We start from the raw sequence: 14,721 nt of genomic DNA, 5'->3' as shown, positions 1-14,721 counted from the left end.
ACGGGGCTTTCTCAAAACGCTTTTCCCCCTCTCTCCAGAGTGCCAGATAGATTCGCGGAAGAAATTGGGTGGCTCTGTGCTGGCGTGTGATTGTGCGCGCCGGCCACGGCCATGTGAGTTGGTTCATTCTTGGTCCCGTGCCCCTTCTGTTGGGTAAAACTTGGATCTGGCCCGAGGTGAGTAATTTACTCATTTTGCACATATCTACGGAAAGTCAGGGCTGAGGATGGGGTCTTCCGGAGGTTGCGCGTTCCTTCGGCCTTCGCGAGGTGGGTTTGGTCTCCAGCTGAGGGGAGGGTACCGCCAGCTTCCCCAAGCGGAGCTGGCCCATCCGACGCTGAACGAATCTCTTGTCGGCTCCATTATCTGCACCGGGGCGGCAGGAGGGCAGAGCGTTCCCTCCCGCGGCTTGTCCTCTGCGGGCATCGCGGGTTCCGGCTCTCCGGGCGGAGGGATCATGAAGAGCGGGTCTCATCCCTTACACTGGCCCCATTCCGTTTGCTTTCCCGCGGTTCCTGAGCTCTCTCGCGCCTTGCTCTGTGCGCAGTGCTGGGAGAGCGCATGCCGAGGGAGCGATGATCCCCGATCTCTAAGAGATTAATTCTATTTAAGCTCTCTCGGCAGCTTGAACTTGTCGAACAAGAGCTTCCCAGTCTCTGCTCAGGGCGTGGGCCCGGCCAGAGGTCAGAGGTTACACCTCCCGCCCTCCGCTCGACGTTAGCTGGGAGGGGAGCTGTGGCCCCCGCTCTGCAATTCCGCCAGCCCACCCCCGGTCCCTCTTTCTCCAGACTCAGTGTCATCCCCGGCTTTCAATCAGAGTTTGCCTGTGCGTGCAAGGGAATGCTGGAGTCCCCCGAGCCCTGGGAGGGCGCAGCAGGTCCTCCGCCCGGGCGTCCCAGGGGGAGCGGGCTGTGCGCTCCCGTGGGCTGCGATAGCACGTGATTGCAACTTTCTGCCCAGCCTTGGCTTGGCCTCGAGCTCGGGGTCGCTCACACCACACACACCAGAGCCTGTGTCCTCCCGAGTGGAGCGCCGCCACGAAGGCTGGAGTCCGCTGGAAAGAGCAAGATGGGGGACCTTTATCTCTCAAGTTATTCCCTCCTCCTCCGTTTTCCGAATTGGGACGAGATTTGGGAATTGTGCGACGAGGCCATAGGCGCGTAGGGTTTTATTAGGTGACAGGATGAAAAATCAGCGTTTTTTACAGCCAACTTGTACAGCTGCTTGTGGAGCTAGCCCGACCGGCGGCGTGGCACTTTCTCGAACTCGGCGCACAGAGAGGGGAGGAATTTCGGGCAGGATTTGAGAAACACAATAAGATACCAGGCTTCGTTTGGAATCCTCAGGTTCTGGTTCACGCCAGAAATCCACTTACTTCAGCCACCACCACCACCACCCCCATAACGCGGACGCGAAAGACGGTGCTTGGTTAAGGACAAAGAACTTCAAGGGTGGAACTAATTTATCTCAGGCGAAGATGAGGGCAGTTTGGGGGGTGGTGACTAGACCCAGGCCTGTCTCCAGGGGAAGCATTTAGGGGTCTGTTTCGAGAAGGAGAACTACGAATTGCTTTGCCTGTGCGGGGACTGGACGATGGCTTTCCTGGGCTCCAAACCACCTCTTCCCCTACTCTCGAACACTCCCGCCAGGCTGGCTCATTTGTAGGCACCAAAACTTCTGGAAAATACTCCCAAGGCTCATCAAATTATCTCAAAATCAAAATGGGTATCTTCCCTCTTTTTCCTGTCACCAGTCCTTAATCAAGCAGGGTGTCAAGGAGATGCCTAGGGAATACACATACATCCCATTCAGCCCTGGCAAAAGGCACAACACTGCGCGCACACACCCGCAGCATATGCATCCTGTGTTCTGTGCGCCCAGCTGTAATTATCGGCGCGCTTTGCATAAATCACAATACAGTTCTGAAATCATCGTGATGACTTTCTGGCATGATTGGTTCAGTGGTAACGGCGGCAACAAGCTCCAGGGTAGGCGGGAGGGGCTGAGGCCCCGTCGCCCACCAGGTCCCAAAGAAGCTTGGAGCCTTAGTGCCGGCTGCCTTCTACTCAGGCAAAGCTCCTGCAGGCCACGGGGGACCTCGAATTTAAGGCGTAGAAACTTGGGGCTACCATGGGTACAGCTCAGAGAAGAAAGCCTCTGCAGGACAAAGACTGTGGTTCTTCATCTTTCTATCCACAGGCCCCAGCATGCTGCCTGATTCATAGTAGGTGCTGCATAAATGTTGGGCAAATGAATAAGGGAAGCCACCTGCAGATGCCCTGAGGGGCCACGGGAGGCACAGCCAGGCTAAATGCTGGAAACCACAAGATAGGGATTCAGGGCTGTGCCAACAAGCTGTGTGACCTTAGGCAAGTGACTAGACCTCTCTGGGTTCCAGATTGTTATTTGTAAAAGGATTCTCACCCTGTTCAGTCTTAACTTTCAAAGATTTTTCCTGTGTTCCATTAAAGGAAATGATTGATAAGGGGCAAATGCCATCTGTCTTCAGAATTATCTTTTAACAGAGACAAGACCTTAAGTTACAAGGATAAGTTTATAGCTTTGGAGGGTGGTGGGGATAGCCACACCCTCAGAGGTTCTGAAACCCTTCTAAACAGGTTCAGACATAGCCCCTAGTTTCCTCTGTAGGCGCTTGTGAGTATGGAGCTCTCAACCAAAACCAAAGCCTAAAACGCAGGGAAGGTATCTTTTATTGAAGGATGTTTACATTTTGGTCCAAGAGATAGGAAAAAAGACCATGAGAAGCATGAGAAGACCATGGATCAAGAGGTATTTCTGCCCATCCATCAATCTACCCGCTCATCAAATACTGTACGCCAGACCCTGGGAATATAGGAGATTAATGACATGACTCCTTTCTCAATGTAGTGGGGAGCAGACACATAAAAGATGATAAATGTTTTAGATTGGGATGAAACACAGGACACTGGAAATATATGGCAAGGAGCCCTAAACCAATGTGCAGTGGGATAGGCTGTCCAGAATTGCCCTGGAAAGCTGGCCTTGTGTTAGGAGAATCTACTGATTCTACAGTCCTCTCAGGACTGTATTGTATTATAGCTCATTCCTCTGCTAATGCCCTGTTAAAGAGAATCCTACTAACTAGGTTGTATGAGAGAGGCAGGGGTACAGAGCACCCCTCTAAGTTTCAGAATATCTGAGGTTGACTGCTAACTCCGCCATTCACTAGCTTCTCTAAAAATGGTGACTTTTTTTCCATTAACACCCCCTCCAAACACACACATTCTTCTAAATTAAAATACTAAAGGTGAAAGGACAAGTTTTCCCATCAGCAAGCAGAGCTGATGGAATTGGTGTTAAAGAGACCCCTTCCCCAACCAGGGACCAACCCCCTCACAGAGGCCATTCAGCCTCTAGAGAGTCACTCCTTTAAAATACCATTCCCCTTACCGACATGCAGAGTAAAGAGACGCTCAGACCCAGGAAATAGCTGGGAAAACCTACCAGCTGAGCTTGGCTCAGTTTTGATGTTTAGTATCCAAAAGACACTCTGACACAAGTTTTTGTTTTTGTGTTTGTTTATATGAAGGAGGAAGTTGATTTGCATTTGCTTCCACATCATAATTCAACCTATGGCTGTTGTTTGCCGAATGGATGACGAGAGAGGAGGTGGGTCATGGAGCAGTGTCTGGCACATAGTAGGTGCTTGCTAAGTGCCAGAATGAAAGAAACAGTGTTTGCAGGCTTGCTCTTGATTCTGCTGTGGATCTCTCTACAAGTTGTTTGATTCCTATCCAAATTTACCCCCCAAATAAACAAGAACAATCCAGAAAAGGGACCCTTGTTCTCTAGAATCCAGTGGATCCTGAGTTGCAGGGTTTTTTCTTGACACTTTTGAGCACTCTTTGGCCAAAAGTAGTCTGTTACTCCCCACAAGTAGGAAGATGAACACTTGCTAACAGCAACAAGAAGACAGTGCTCTGTGTGACCCCCCGCGCATACACACACACACACACACACACATACACACACACACAACCTTAACAAATAACAAATCATGTCTCTCCATTTATTCACACCCTTGGTTGGGTAAAAATTCAGTTCTAAGGTCAGGCTGAGACTCCGAGGCTTCTAGAGTCCTGCTGCATCTTGACATTGGCTCCGAGAATAATCAAGTAGAAACATCTTTCTAGTCCCTTGCACCCTGGCACATAGTGGTGCTTTGTAAATGTGGAATGTATGAGTGAACCTGCCTGATGATACTCGATGAAAGCTGCTGAAGCTTGAGGTGAGGGGCTCATTTTTGCTCAGCCTCAGCAATGGGGTAGGAAGGGAACAGGGACAGGTCCTCTGGATCTCCAAACCTTTGGAAGCAGTGCAGGTCATTTTTGGCTTTCTGAAAACAAAAGAATGACTAAAGAAAGCAGAGCGCAGACTACATCCAGGGAGATACTGGCTGCCAAGCTTTCTTCAGTCTCCTAATTTCCTGTGAATTACACAGTCTGACTTGGCTTCCATTTAGCCTGGAATCACAGAACACATAAGTCACAAGGCACTCCTCTAATGTAGTCATTTTATGGATGAGGAAAGTGAGAACCTTAGAGACAACTTGTCCTTGCTTACTCACTGAGAGACAGAGACCATCCCTAGAACCCAAAGCTCCTGATACTGAGTCCAGTGCTCTTTGAAATACTCATTCCACTGCATTCCACTGCATCCAGCTACCTCTCATTTCCCAGAAGGGCTTCTAGAAGCTCCAATTAAAGCAATTTCACTTACTTACTAGTGAAGTAATCAGAATTAAGAACAGTGTTTTGTGCATCTTGAAACTATAGCTCAGTATTTGTGCAATGTCAGCCTCCTTTTCTTCACAGGGTTATTTTCTAAATTCCCTTTCTGCCAGTACTCAAAATTTGCTGTGTTCTAAGGTATAGAAAACCTGTGAGGTGTCCTCACTGTTTTATAGAAGGGATGATGTGACCTACAGGAGCAATACTTAGAGACACAAATCATAGATGCTGAGAAAAAGTCAATGATTACATTGAGCAATTAGTCACTGAATTTGATCTGCCTGGATTGCCAATCTGGGCCTTTCAGATTTGAAAAACATCGCGGTCTTCCCTTCACAGCAGGTTTAGGACCTGCTTTATCCAGGTTACTGTTTCAACATTTGTAGAAACAATTGTTATGTAAAATCAGGTACTCCGGTTTGAATGTGGCCAATATATTTGAGAATAAGCTACAATTCTTTATTATGTGGATGAGTATATCAGGACCACATATTTGATCTCTGCCAATGAAGTGAAAAGCATCATACGTTCTCCTATGCTTTGTTTCCAACAGATCTAGTTCGCACAGTACTCTGTTGTCCTATTCTAGTAAGTAATTTCAGAATTCACATCACTTACAAAGATGCCCAGTGGCTATTTAGGGAACTCTGATTCAAAAAAAAAAAAAAAAAAAAAACCCTCCAAAACAAAACAAACCTCCCTCTCTCTTCTCCCTCCCCCAAACCCCACGTGCTTTGTGCAAGACGGAGTCAACCAGTGGGATTCACAGGAGGTCCCCAAGTCAAATGCTGCAGCTGCGTTTTAAAAAAGGGTTGGATAAACTACAGCCGTTAATAACATCTGTATCTATGCAAGCTAAGATGATGATAGGGGTAATCAGATCTCATGCTTCAGGGCATAAGATGATTGCCTGCTGGGAGGAGGAGGATTTGGCCTTTCAGGTATAGGAGTTCACAACTGAGGAGGTAGGTTGCAGACATTTCTCCTCAGCCTCTAAAATTTCAGGTGTAACTGACATGAATTTGGGGTAGATGAAACAGTGATTTGAAATCTAACATTTCTATCAGATCAGGACATTAAATAATGAGATATTTGAAACACCAACATGCACTACATACAACATATGTGTATCTTTCTAGGATGTAAGTATTTTGATGCCTTTTTGGAAGGCTGACGTTGTTTGATATATTTTGAGCATCTTTTAGTGCCAAGTGGATACTCATTAAGTACTAAATAACAATGAAAACAGTGAAGGCAATTTGACTTTAGTCCATGCATTAATGGTTAGTTACAATGTGTAATTACCCAAGTATTCATAATTGTACATATCTGTGTCCCTAAATATATGTATTTCCAGTTGCAGTAGCTAAATAATCACCGGAATTGCGTATTTGGGGTGTACAGAAACGCATTCATTTTAATCTTTGGATCACCAAGTAATTTTAAAAATGTAATATTTGTCTGGAAGAGTGAGAAAACAATTTTGCAAAATAATCTTACCCTCTCTTTTGATTTCTTTAATATTTTCAAACCCCAAGAAAGGTACACTTTAGTACAGTTGCACAACTTAATCAATTTTGAAAACACTAGTGCATGTGTGAGCAGGGTTAAATAATTCCATTTATTTAGACATGTAAACCATACTGAAGGTCATACGGGAGCAGACAACTGTCTACATTTCAGAGAGTAAAATCTTTTAAAGTAGCCCATTTCTAGCAGAGTGGTTAGAGTTCTTTTGGCATGAAAGACCTTCTTACTACTTCCTGGCTTCATCGCTATTGCTAAACCATTCACTTCAGTTCCACACAGAGGGGCTGCTCTGGAGAATATGGCTGTTAAATGCAATTTTTAAAATGATGCACAAACGGTTTTTAAAGGGGGAAAAATCCTGCAGCTGTTTGGCTGCAGACAGACATGGGAAATTAGTCAGAAGCCCAAAGCATCATAGTTAATAACCATTATTCTGTTGTCTGGGATGTTTGTTTAAATACTATTGACACTGTGTATGTATTGTCATCTTTTCTAAATTGTAGCTCTTAACCACTGAAATCTTGCTAAAGACCACCTAGGGTTTCCTCTGTATGATGCCGAAGTGTGTATTCACCTGATGGATAAACAAAAAACAGATTTTTTTTTTTTTTTGCAATTTTTCTCTCATGTGCAGCTAGCAGGAAATTTTCTGGACTAAAGGCAGATTGCTTAAGTACAGTAGAATTAGACGCTGTGGAGTCCCAACCTTTGTATTTCTCATCTAGTGATAGAAGATGAACAAACCCATCAACTGATTAATACAATTCAGTTCTGCTTAAAATTCACAGATCTGTTTGGTATGAGACTGTATTTTAAAAGACTCCTACGTGCCATTAAGTGTGAAGAAATCAGTAACTATTCTTTTCATCCACAGCGTGTTGAGTTCCCCCCACCCCCATTTAAATTTTGCTTATTAAGTGAGGTCATTTGGGAGAAGAGTGGCTCTGGTGGGTGGGGAAAAAAAAATCTAACAGCTCGACTCCCAAGTTGAGAGCTCCAGATCATGGGCCATTCAGTACAAAGCGTTTTATATCTTGACTTATGAGGGGACAATAGCTGGTCTTACAAAGGCACCACCTGTGATTTCGCACGGTTGACATCTTTGTTAAGGAGGAGTCGGAGGGCAGCGGCGAAACAGCACACGCACGATCCGGAGCGCGTTACCGTGACCCACCTTCAAGACCGTTTCTCGCCTTCGCGGAGGCCTGGCCAGGTTTTCTGGCTCACAGTTTTTGGAAAGGGTGTGGGGAGAGAGAAAGGAAACGAGCGTCGTACACGCTGGTGGAGCCAAAGCTCTTGGACTTACGGCTTGCCAGCGCCCAGCTGTTCCATTTTACAGATGGGTAAAACGGAGGTCAGGTCCCCGGAGTATCTGGCTCAGCAGGTGCGGTGGTCGGGACCCCCGCGGGGCTTCGGGGCCGCAGGGCAGGGGGCGCGGGGAAGGGGGCGCGGCGCGCGGGGCTGGGGGCGGCGCGGCCGCGGGTGGGACGCAGAGTCCCTGTTTCGGGCCCAACCTTTGGGCCGGTGGCTTTTTGCTTCCTTCCCGAAGGTCGCTTCTGACAAATCTATCTATTTGGGGCAAATTGTCAGTGAGAAACTTCCGCTCGAACTGCCCTGGACAAAACCGGCTGTTTGAAAAGGGTAAATCCCGCGGCCCGGCGAGGCCGAACAATGGGCCGCTGGTGCGGCTGCGGCGGGGGCGGCCGGGCGGGCAGCACAAAGGGCGGATTAATTGGGGCCGCGGCTGAGCGGTTCGCGCTAGCTCCACTCAGCCCGCGCCGCGGGGCGCCCCATTGACTGGGCCCCGAGCCCCACTTTTCACAAACTCCAAACAAAAGTCAATTTCTTTTTTATAAGGCGGGGGAGGGGGCCGCGGCCAAGATTCTCCACTTGTTCCTGCGACTCGCTCTTGCCGCACGGGGGGCTTGGGGGCTCAAGGAACTGGAGGCAGAAGGGCCCTCGGGGATGCCCGGGAGGGGAAAGAGACGCGGGTGTGGCTGCCGCGTCCCTGTCCCCGCCTCCGCTGCCCGGCTCCGACGCGTGTCGCACCCGCTGGGCCGCACCTACAGGCAGGAGCTGAGATCCCAGCCCGAAGCCTGGAAGCCGCGGAGAAACGGGATGAGGTGGTGGCCGGACCGAGGTGAAGGCTGGGGACACCTGGCTGCGGGAAGCCCAGGCAGGTGATTTCGGAGGAAAGGACACGCCCCTTTGATATTCTAAACCCCGGGAAGGGTGGCCATTCATCAGATAGTTATTGAGAAACTACTGTGTTCCCGATGGCGAATTTGCCTTCAAAGGACAGACAAGTGGGTGGGGGCAGATTTACAAGTCAATCAGTCAGTAGGTGAGGGACCGCGGTCAGTATGGGGGACTAAAGGAAGTCACCATCCCGCTGTAAAATGATGAGATGGACTTGCCGGTGTAACATATGGAAGATATCTAATTGCTTTATAGACACAGACTTTGTACTTGGAGAAATGGCGGTGATTAAAAAATAAATAAACAAATAAATCCAAATTGTAGGACTAACATTGTCACTGGTCTAAACACCCCGTAGGTAGGAACCAGGAGTTGGTCTCCTCTTGTTTCACTTCTCTCAAAATAGGAGAATGACTGCAGAGGGCCCTTCAGCTGACACTGAGAGGAGCAGGAAATTTCTTTAACAATACAAATCGATACACTCCCTAGCCCACAAGCCTCTGCTGGAAACCGGATTGGCGGTAGTTGTACAAGACACTCCAGGCCTTGTCATTTCAAGGACTGTCTTCCAAAGTGAATGAACAGGAAAGAGAGACCATGTGCTGGTGTAAGGGAATTCATGTGTTGGCTGGAGCCATGTGGATGATATCCCAAGGCTTTATCCAAGGTGTTTCTTTGGGGAAGGTAGGAGGCTTGGATCTGCGGGCACTTGTGTGCTCTACAGCTGGCAAAGTGACTTTATGAGAGTGTTGAAGTCTTCAATAGCCAGGCTTTATTGTGGAGTCCCTCCAGCGGCATCTGGCTAGTATACTGGCACCCCTCTGGGCAGGCGCAGTGAGAGGGGAGCTCTGATGCCAGGTAATGAATCTGTGGCAGGCTCAGTAAATGAGGTGAAGCAAATCCTCAAGGACAGGCTGAAACAGAGCTGGAGGAAGAGACCTAGGCATTGACAGTGGGGAGGTAACAGCGGCCAGCAGACCTGCTGGCAGGATCCAACCTGGGCTCCTTTTCAACCACATTTTAAAGCTGTAGATTTAAAACGATCTTCTCTGGGCCAAGCTGTGAACCCTTCCAGATTTCTGTTGAATCAGAGGCTGTGAAAATCAAGGGCAAATATTTATCTAAAGATGTCACAACTTTGAATTTCAATGATAACTTATCTGCTAATCTCTGATGGAAATCTAGAACAGCTGTTGCTCTATTGTGTATTTTGAATTTCCAAAAGATGAATTTGGGAATCGACATTTTTTTCCTCCACCACATCTCAGTATGCTTTCTTTTAATTTATTGATGCCTTTGCAAGTTCAAATCAAATAAATGACAGGCATGGTAGCTCATTATGAAAGTTATTAAAGCCTGCCAAAAAATAGTATAGGTTTTACCTTTATTAGCAAGTGTGGCAATGCTGAGCATGTCCGTGCCAGAAGAAGTTGAGTGAGGGTGTAAAGGCTGGGCTACTGAATTATTAGAAAGAAAAAAGAAAATATGAGTCAGACTGATGAAACTTCCAAGTTAATGTATAGATTTAGACAGAGTTGACAACAGGCTCTACTGTCTATTAATAGAAAGTTTATGACCACGCCTTCTAAGAACATTCAGCACAGTTGTTTACTATTTCTGTTTTACAGATGAAGGTTTTCAGAGAGGGGGACACTGGGTGATTTTGAAAAGGTCCACCCATGAAAGCCATGAGTGACATACAGGTATCAAGCCTTTCCATCACTCACTCTGGTTGATATTCAAGGCCTTGAATTACTCTCTTGTATGTATGTATGTATGTATGTATGTATGTATGTATGTATGTATGTATGTATTTTTGAGACAGAGTCTTGCTCTGTCACCCAGGCTGGAGTGAAGTGAAACGATCTCAGCTCACTGCAACCTCTGCCTCCGGGGTTCAAGTGATTCTCATGCTTCAGCCTCCCAAGTAGCTGGGATTACAGGCACGCACCACCACGTTTGGCTAATTTTTTGTAATTTTAGTGGAGACGGAGTTTCTCCATGTTGCCCAGGCTGGTCTCGAACTCCTGAGCTCAGGCAATCCACCCGCCTTGGCCTCCCAAAGTGCTAGGATTACAGGTGTTAGCCACCATGCCTGGCCAGAATTACTCTCTTTTAGAATGAATAATTATTTTGGAGTCACTTGATGTGGACATCATTAGAGGAAAGCAGTTCCTGGAGAAGTGATTATAATTAAACCTCTTTTTTTTTTTTTTCCTCTTGTACTTGCAGGCTGAGCAAACGCTGTTGGAAAGGCAAGAGGATGATCTTGGTACCCCCTAAGCTTAGGTTGCCAGAAAAGTAGAAAAATCTGACTGCTGATAATGGTGGAGCAGGGACAAGTACAACACTTGATTTGGAATACAGTAGTAATAAGCCAAAGGGAAGGGCTTATCCAGAGGTCGACTAGATTTAAATCAATAAGAGATTGGAGTTTTCATTTTTAAAATTTATTATTTATTTATTTATTTATTATTTTTTGAGATGGAGTCTTGCTCTGTTGCCCAGGCCTGAGTGCAGTGGTGCCATCTCTGCTCACTGCAACCTGTGCCTTCCAGGTTCAAGTGTTTCTCCTGTCTCAGCCTCCCAAGTAGCTGAGATTATAGGCATGCACCACCATGCCCAACTAATTTTTGTATTTTTAGTAGAGACTGGATTTCACCATGATGGCCAGCCTGGTCTTGAACTCCTGACTTTAGGTGATCCGCTCTCCTCGGCCTCCCAAAGTTCTGGGATTACAGTCGTGAGCCACCGTGCCTGGCCAGAATGGAATTTTCTAACTCATTTTGGAGAGGGAGACAGAGGAGACATAGCCCAGCTTCAATGTGTTTAGTCAAGATCCCAGAAATAACACACAGTGGCCACTTGTTTTTTGTTTGGTTGGTTTTTGAGACAGTCTTGCTCTGTTGTTGCCCAGGCTGGAGTACAGTGGCACAATCTTGGTTCACTGCAACCTCCACCTCCCAGGTTCAAGCAATTCTCCTGTCTCAGCCTTCTGAGTAGCTGGGATTACAGGCACATGCCACCACATCTGGCTAATTTTTGTATTTTTAGTAGAGACGGGGTTTCACCATGATGGCCAGGCTGGTCTCCAACTCCTGACCTCAAGCGATCCACCGGCCTTGGCCTCCCAAAGTGCTGGGATTACAGGTGTGAGCCACCATGCCTGGCCACGTTGACCATTTGATTGTGAAATGTACCATACATATAAAATACAGTATGAATGTTTTTGAACAATTAAAAGAATGAAATAAAATGAATCTTTATATCCTAGCAGCTACATTAAAAAAATAGAATCTTAGTATCCATAGCGGACCTCTTCATGTCCCCTTAGGTGGTGTCTCCCCTACCCACCAACACACACCAGAGATAATCACCACTCTGAGTTGTGTTTTATTCATTTGCTTGCTTTCTTTACAATTTTACAACTTCTATATATACATCCCTAAAATCATGTGAAGTTTTGCTTTTCCTTTTTGAATGTTACATAAACAGAAGCATACATTATATAGCTTCAGTGATCTGAGTTTTCCCCCAACACTGTTTAATGTTGGTATTAAGTTAATTGTGTTACATTTGCACAGTGGGGTTTCTTCATTCTCATTGTTGTATAGTATTCCACTGTAGGAATATGCCACAAATGACTACTCCTTGCTACTATGAATGCACATTTGGGTTCTCACTTTCTCTGTCTCTCTCTTTTTAGTAATTCTGATCAATGCTGCTATGAGAATCTCTAATGCATGCCTCCTGGTGTACATATGCAAAAATTTTTCTAGTATATAAACCCAGGAGCAGAATTGACTTTCCTACTGAATTTTACTATCAATCTGTTTCTCTAAATGGTTGTATTAATTTACACTCCCACCAGAAGGTAGTAAGAGTTATTATTGCTCCCCAGCTACTCAGGAGGCTGAGGCAGCAGAACCTCTTGAACCCAGGAGGCACAGGTTGCAGTGAGCTGAGATCGTGCCACTGCACTCCAGCCTGGGTGACAGAGTGAGACCCTATCTCAAAAAATAAAAAATAAATAAAAAATCAAACTTCCTAGTACCATGGATTGCCTTTCTTTTTTTCTTTTTCTTTTTCTTTTTTTTGAGATGAGAGTCTCTCTCTGTCGCCCAGGCTGGAGTGCAGGAGTGCAGTGGTGCGATCTCGGCTCACTGCAACCTCCGCCTCCAGGGTTTAAGCGATTCTCCTGCCTCAGCCTTCCGAGTAACTGGAACTACAGGCGCCTGCCATCACGCCCAGCTAATTTTTGGTATTTTTAGTAGAGATGGGGTTTCACCGTGTTAGCCAGGATGGTCTTGATCTCCTGACCTCGTGATCCACACTCCTCAGCCTCCCAAAGTGCTGGGATTACAGGCGTGAGCCACCCTGCCTGGCCCATTGATTGACTCTTTACTCATCTCTGGAGCCCACTCTATTATAAAATCAAGTCTCCATATATACATTGGTTTGTTTCCAGGTTCCCTATCATCTTCCATTGGCCCCTTTGTGGGATACCTCTGCTAGTATCACAATGTCTTATTTACTTAGTAAGTATTGATATCTGGGAGGGCAAGTCTGCTTTCCTTATCCTTTTTCCTAGGGACACTTAGCTATTTTTGACCTTTTGCTGTTCCATTTAAATTTTTGAATTAGCTTGTCAAGTTTGGTGAAAAATATTGTTGATATTTTCACTGGAATTGGATTTAATCAGTTTGGGGAGAATTAACATCTTCACGCTATTGATAAAGCTTTCTACTAACAACTTGCTATTTTTCCATTTATTTAAGTATTTTAAAAATGTCTTTTCAGCCTGGTACGGTGGCTCACGCCTATATTCCCAGCACTTTGGGAGGCCAAGGTGGGAGGATTGCTAGAGCCAGGGAGTTGAAACCAGCCTGGGCTACATAGGGAGACCCCATCTCTACAAAAAACAAGACAGATTAGCTGGGTGTGGTGGTTTGTAGCTGTAGTCCCCTACTTAGGATGCTGAGGTGGGAGGATTACTCGAGCTCAGGAGGCTGAGGATGCAGTGAGCTATGATTCTGCCACTGCGCTCTATCCTAGATGAAAGAGCAAGACTGTCTCAAAAAAAAAAAGAGTACATGATTTTTGATACATATGAGCGTAGAATTAATTGGTCTATGTTCTTTGTGAATTAGGTAGCAATCCTTTTCATTTCTAGTAATGCTTTGGCCATAGTCTCTTTTTTATATTAATGTAGATAGCCCCATCATATTTCTTCTATTAATATTTGTTTTCTTGTCCTTTGAATTTCAACATTTCTATGACTTTATGTTTTAAAAATCTCATGTAAACAGTATATTGCTGATTTTCAGAAACCTAGTCTGACAATCTTCATCATTTAAGTGGAGTCTTTATTACATTTATATTATTGTGAGTACCAATATATTTGATTTGTTACTACCATCTTTTTAGTGCTTTATATTTCTATGTTTTGCTCTTCCTTTTTGCCTTCTTTTGCATTGACTGAGAATTTTTTTCCCCTCTCAGTCCAGTTTTTCCAGTTCTTGTTTGGAAGTTATATTCTTTGTGCATCTATTCTTTTAGTGGTTACCTATTTTAATATTTTCAGTTAACAAAGTTAACATCTTTCTGCCTCTTGAACAATATGAAAACCTTAGAAGTCTTTATATATTATCATCTGTTTCTAGTACGGGGATCCAGTTCTAGCTTAATCTTCCCCCCACAAATTAGCTATTATTATTGTTCATACAATCACATAGCTTTATATAGGATTGCCTACATATTTACCTATATCTTTGCTGATTATTTCTTCTTCTCAAATCTTCCATCTGGAAAAGTTTCTATTTTTTTTTTTTTTGGTTTTAAAAATTTTGGCCGGGCATGGTGGCTCATACCTGTAATCTCAGCCCCGGGATTTTTTTTTTTTTTTTTTTAGACAGAGTTTTGCTCTGTCACCCAGGCTGGAGTGCAGTGGTGTGATCTCAGCTTACTGCAACCTCTGCCAGCGGGGTTCAAGCAATTCTCCTACTTCAGCCTCCTGAGTAGCTGGGATTGCAGGTGCATGCCACCACGCCCAGCTAATTTTTGTATTTTTAGTAGAGAAGAGCTTTCGCTATGTTGGCTAGGCAGGTCTTGAACTCCTGTCCTCAGGTGATCTGCCCACCTTAGCCTTCCAAAGTGCTGGGATTACAGGTGTGGGCCACTGTGCCCAGCCCTTTGCTTCTTTATGAAGCATATCCTTTAT

The 14,721-nt window shown here is 45.5% G+C and overlaps 1 long non-coding RNA gene across 1 annotated transcript; it reads left to right on the top strand.

Moving 5' to 3' along the window:
- Window positions 1–7,402: 7,402 nt before the first annotated feature.
- On the top strand, window positions 7,403–10,912 carry LOC105492035 (uncharacterized). The gene is made up of 3 exons (XR_011623018.1): window positions 7,403–7,686; window positions 10,130–10,204; window positions 10,734–10,912. It is a non-coding gene; the product is annotated as an uncharacterized lncRNA (long non-coding RNA).
- Window positions 10,913–14,721: the final 3,809 nt, after the last annotated feature.

Source organism: Macaca nemestrina, chromosome 5 (genome assembly GCF_043159975.1).
Source record: "Macaca nemestrina isolate mMacNem1 chromosome 5, mMacNem.hap1, whole genome shotgun sequence".
In the NCBI taxonomy this organism is placed as follows: domain Eukaryota; kingdom Metazoa; phylum Chordata; class Mammalia; order Primates; family Cercopithecidae; genus Macaca; species Macaca nemestrina.
The sequence above is the reverse complement of the archived record's forward strand: the minus strand, read 5'-3'. Positions and strand labels throughout refer to the sequence as shown.